This window comes from Hemiscyllium ocellatum, chromosome 2 (assembly GCF_020745735.1).
Source record: "Hemiscyllium ocellatum isolate sHemOce1 chromosome 2, sHemOce1.pat.X.cur, whole genome shotgun sequence".
In the NCBI taxonomy this organism is placed as follows: Eukaryota; Metazoa; Chordata; class Chondrichthyes; order Orectolobiformes; family Hemiscylliidae; genus Hemiscyllium; species Hemiscyllium ocellatum.
In genome coordinates this window covers 84,323,400-84,329,577 of record NC_083402.1, presented here as the reverse complement: position 1 = coordinate 84,329,577, position 6,178 = coordinate 84,323,400, and positions in this window count along the sequence as shown.

Genomic DNA, 6,178 nt, shown 5'->3' with positions numbered 1-6,178 from the left:
TTGTTCTGTAAGGAAATCAGATAGAAGCTTCTTTCCAAATTCTTCTACCCCTCACATCACTTCTGCATAACCGCCAGAGCCCACATTTTATACAGCTACCATAATAATAAACTTTGTATTATTCTTACAATCCACAAACATTGATAGTATGCTGTTAAATCCAAGAGGTCCCCATTTTGTATCCTGTATTTATTGCAGAACTGCAGGATCCACTTCAGTGACCCACTAGCTTAGGACCACAATCTCAGCTTTACAAACCAAAAAGAAAGCTTCTATCCAGTGCTACGTTGGACCAGGACCTTCCCACGCTGACTGTCAGGCACCTGTCTCCATCATCGAGATAGTGGATCTTAGCAATTATTTACTGCATATTCTTCCTTGCATATATAGGTAAAAATTGAGAAATAGATATAATAATCTAGGTTGCTAATTTGCAGTTTTCATGAAAAAGGAGCAAATTTTGATCTGCAAAATACCTGGAAAAATCTGAGATTATCATGCAATGAAAATGCAATTTGACTAATTCACTCAGTGAGGATAATTTTCACCTTCAGCACTTGAGCAATAAACTGGCAGATCAGATCACCAACCTGTTATAGAACCTGCCTAATTTGCATTTACATTTCACTTAATTATAGCACATCTTTCAAGTGTACTCTCTTAAGGCAACCTCTTTCCAAATGGGAGCATAAATTAGGAAATAATGGGAATGATCCCAACACTGAAAGCATGCTGTGATTTCCCAATTTGTTGAGGCTGTATCTGTGTATTTAGGAGGGCTTTAAATATGGTATTAATGGAATAAGAATACCACAGCCTCATGGTGTCCTTGCTGTATTTTTTCCGTGAAGAAATTTGGTAAAAACAGATTGTTCCACTTGTGAGTTCTTAAGGTGTGTAATTTGACTACTATATTTATCCTGTAAAACAGCAAAGACTGCACTTCAATGTAATTAGTTTTATATGAAGCACTTAATGTTTCTTAAATTCATGAAGAAGCATTTCATTAAATGGTAGCTCTTGCATTACGCAATATATTATTCTAGTTGTGACACAGTGGGGCTAAATGTATATAGCACCTTTTAATGTAATGAAATGTCCCAAGCTGCTTTACAAAAGCAATTATAAGCCAAAATGTGATTCCAAGTCATATAGAACATAGAAAAATACAGCATAGAACAAGCCCTTTGGCCCACGATGTTGTGCCGCGGTTTAATCCTAATGTGAAACATAGTAGCTTAACCTCAACTCACTGCTATCCACGTGCATGTCCAAGAGTTGCTTAAATGTCCCCAATGACTCTGCTTCCACCACCATAGCTGGCAACACATTCCATGCATTCACAAACTCTCTGCGTAAATAATGACATGTTAGGTCAGATGATCAAAAGCTTGATCAAAGAGGTAGGTTTTAATAAGTATCCCAAAGAATGAATGCAATGGAGAGAGACAGAGATGTGGCAAGAAAATTTGAGAGCTTAAGAGTGTAGAAAACTAAAAAAAACTTATTGTGAAAGAACCTTTCGGAATGAGCAGCAACGATATGATAGATTTTTACATTATCTTTCAAAGTGAGGTAGTTGAATCTAAAGCAAGGTGTTAAATACGAATAAAGGAATTATGGAATAATGAGGTACAAGTTGGTTGAGGTTGATCCAGAAAATACATTAAAAGTAGTGACTGTATATACGCAAAGAACAGTCTTTAAAGAACTAATGTAGAGCTGACGGCACCTATGCCTTCCTCTTGGTGCAATGTTGGCTGGTAAAGGAAATGAAGGATCATTAATGATTAAAAGAAAAGGCATATCAAGCAGCCAGAAATATTAATAAATTTGAGGATTGGAAAGTTTTAGAATATAGCAAAGGAGGACCAAGTAACTGATAAAGAATGTAATAGTGTGACTGCAATCTTGCAAAAACATGGGGAAAAAAAAGGACCCTATATGCTTCTACAGGTATAAAAAAGGAAACATTTAGTTAAGATGAGTGTGGATTCATTAAAAGTAGGGTCAAGAGATTTACAATGTGGAATAGGGACACAAAAAAAAAGCTAAGTGGTCACTTTGTATCTATTTTCACTGAGGACGGTACGAGAAAGCTCCCAGAATTAGCCATCCAAGTAATTAGGTAAAACATGCAGTTAAGGAAGTTGTTATTAATAGGAAGGTTGTACTCAAGAAATTAATGGCTCTGAAAGCTGTTAAGTGTCTGGGAACTGAAAGTTTACATTCAAGTATGTGGAAACAGTTAACTATAGAGTAATCATCTTTCAAAATTCCATAATTTCTGGAATAATTCGTACAAATTAGAAATCTGCAGATGTCACCCACTATTTAAGGAATGAGCAAGTGAAAAGGCAGGGAATTACAGACCCATCAGCAGTACAGGTAGACAACCCTTTATCCAAAATACCAAAATTCGAAAAGCTCCAAAGTCCGAAGGTTTTTTTGTGAAGATATTTTCTCATTAACAAGATTGTTTAGCGCGCAAACAGTTAACCTAAGTCGATACCCACTCAATGCATGTCACTCAGATGTGACATGGAGGGGCATGGCCCTGGACTGGCAAGCCTCAATTCTGTCTCAAGGCCTGGTTTACTCAGTGTGTCTGCTCCTCCAGTAAGATTTTTTTTTAAATGTCATCATCAAACTGTCACTTATTGTGAAATTCAAAAAATTCTGAATTCCGAAAACCAGCTGGTCCCGAACATTTTGGATAAAGGATTGTGCACCTGTACTAGAATCTTTCACAAAGGATGTGATTAATAGAAACTTGAATAAAAATAAAAATAGGTATAGTCCACATGGAATGGAAATCAAGTATGACAAACTTGTTGGAGTTTTTGAGACTGTTACTAACAAATTGATAAAGGGGAGTCAATGGTTGTAGTATATTTGAATTTTCGTGGAACAGTCCCTCACAGGAAGTCAGTTAGCAAAATTAAAGCACATGGGACAGGAGGTGATGTGCAGGCATGGAATAAAGATTGGCTAACAGACAGAAAACAGATAGTAGGAGTAAATGAGTCATTTGCATATTGGTAGATTGTGATTAGTGAAGCACCATGGGAGCAGGATTTGTGCCTTAGGGAATTACAATGTGATTTGGATGTGAAGACCAAATATAACACTTCGAAGTGGGCAGATTATACAAGGCTAAGCAAGAATGTGTGTTGTAAGGAATTTGGACAGGCTTAGTGATTGTACAAGCATATCATGGTAAAAGGATAACATTGAAAAACGTGAGGTTATTCACTTTAGTAGAAAGAACAGATGTGCAAAGTAATTTTTAAATGGTGAGAAGTTGGAAAGATCTTTCCTCTTTGGGAGATGAGATCCAGGAGGTACAATTTTAAAATAAGGAGGATATCATTTAAGGCTGAGATGAAGAGATGTATTGTTTTACTCAGAGGATATTGAATCTTTGGAATTCCCTACCCCAGAGAGATGTGGAAGCTCAATCTATGAGTGTAGTTAATGTAGAGGTTGATAAATTTTGGATTATCAATGACAAAGGATTATGATGTAGTGTGGGCAAAAGGCATTCAAGTGTTCAATCAGTCATAAATATATTAAATGGTGAAGCAGGTTCAACAGGCTGAATGGCCTCCTTCTGTTCCTATGGAAGAATGGCCACAAATGATAGAACAGTTTCAACTAAGGGTGCCAAATAGGTCAGATCTACATGTGCATAGATATCTTGGAGGATTGTGGAGACATAAGGAGATTACAAAGATAGAGAGGGGCAAGGTCATGAAAAGCTTTAAAACAAGGGTGAGTATTTTAAAATCAATGTCTTGCTAGAATAGGAGCTATTGCATGCCAATGAGCATGGGGTTGGATGGGTTATAAGTCTAAGGGATTTGGTGGGTAGAATGTAGGAGAGCAATTGAGAGTGCATTGGAATAGTACTCAAATTTAGACATAACAAAGACATGAATAATAGTTGTAGCAGTAGATAAGCTAAGATAGCGATGGAGTCAAACAATTATATGAAGGCGAATATAGATGGTCTTAATGATGATGCAGACAATCTGGTTAAGCCTGCAGGAATCCACCCACCAACAGTTTAGTAAGATTGCTGCAATAACAAAAAGCTTAAGTGTCAGTGCTTTCATGGAATACAAACCTGTTATTGTCTCAGCAATGTCAGGAGTATACATCCCTTTCAGTCGTGTTGGTGAGTATTTCCTTCCTGCTGCTGAATGTGTTCAACTATACAGAATTAAAAAGTGTACTTTGCCTGCATTGTTGATCTCCAAAATAGTGCTGCTGGCAGGAAAGTCAACTTTGCACACTAATTGCCATTATGATATCTCAATTTTGTGTATTACTGTTGGCCATTCATTATGCAGTGTTAATGTCTTTAATTTTGGTTTAATTTATTATTGTCACGTATACCTAGGTACAGTGAAAAGCTTTGTTTTGTCTGCAGTAGAGGCAGATCACACCACGGGAAGTTCATAGCTGATAGAACAGGGCAATGAATACAATGTTATAGCTACAGAGAAGGAGCACAAAAAACAAGCTCATCATTTGATTTGAAATTAGAGAGGTCACTCAGAAGTCAAATAATAGTAGGGAAGAGCTGTTCTTGAACTCGTTGGTACATCCGTTTAAGCTTTTATACTTTCTGCCTGGCAGAAGAGCTTAGAAAAGATTATCACTGGGGCAACAAGAAGTGTAGATGGAGACAATGGATGGAAGGTTAGCTTGCCTGATGGTCTGGGCTGTGTTCACAACTCTCTGTAGTTTCTAATGGTCCTGGCAGAGCAGTTTTCACAACAAGCCACAATGCATCCAGATAGAATACTTTCTATGGTGTATCTGTGAAAGTTAGTAAGAGTTTTCTTAACCTCCTGAGGAAGTAGAGACATTATTGTGCCTTCTTGACCATCACATTAACACTGGTGGACCAGGACAGATTGTTCGTGATCATTCCTCACAGGAGCTTAATGTTCTCGATTATCTCCACCTCAGCTCCATCAATGTAGAAAGGAGTATACCCTCTACCTTGCTTCCTGAAGTCAATGACCAGCTCTTTAGTTTTTCCGATGTTGAAGGAGAGATTGTGATCTTTACACACTGCCACCAAGCACTCCGTCTCTTTCCTGTACTCTGCCTTGTCATTGTTTGAGATCTGGCCTACGACGGTGATGTAGTCAGTGAACCTGTAGATGGAGTTAGGATGAAAATTGGCGCAACAGTAGTGACATACTCGTCTAGGTTGGCCACTGAATTCTTGAATATGGACCTGTTCAACAGAAGCTCTTCTACATCAGACCAGCGCTGTACTACATTCTGTACTGGATCCTCAGGTTTCAATTTCTGCTTGTAAGCTGGGAGGAGGAACATAGCATTGTGATCTGATTTTCCAAAGTTCTGATGGGGTATGGAGCGGTAGGCATCTTCGATGGTTGTGTAACAATGATCTAAGGATGCTCAGCCCCCTAGTAGGGCTGGAGATGTGTTGACGGTATTTTGGTAGCATCCTCTTGAGATTGGCCTGATTAAAGTCACCGGCTACAATGAATAAGGCTTCAGGGTATTCCGACTTGGGTCCCTTTTGTAGCAGGTGTATATATCATCAAGAACATCTTCACTTTCACATGGGGTAGTATGTAGACTGCTGTCAGGATAGCAGAGGTGAACTCAAATGGCAACAAGTAGAGATGGCACTTCACTGTTAGGTATTCTCATTCCAGGGAGCAGTAACTCACCAGTGTCGCAATGTCTGAGCACCAGGAGATGTTAATGATGAGGCAAACTCCACTGCCTGTTGCCTTACATGAGGAAGCCATGCACTCCTTGTGGTGTATAGAGAAACCTTCAGGCTGTAAGGTACAGTCAGGTGTAGCAAGAGTGAGTAATGTCTCTCTAAAACAGAGCAATCTCTCATTTCCCTCTGAAGTTGAGCTTTAAGTTCATCCATTTTGTTCTCAATGGCTTGGATGTTTCAGGAGTGTGCTAGGTCTTGAAACTGTGTTGTTTCAGTCTCAGGCCAGTATATCCTCCTCGTTTCCTGGTAAGGTGGTCAATCCCGGGTGTCGGTGATGCAAGTCTGCTGATCAGGGATCCTGGGCACAGGGTACGGCCTTGGGTGCTCCGGGGAGACTTGGAGTCAGTTCCGTCGGGCCTCCATGTTGTTCAGTTCCCTTAAGATTCAGTTGTCATTCCT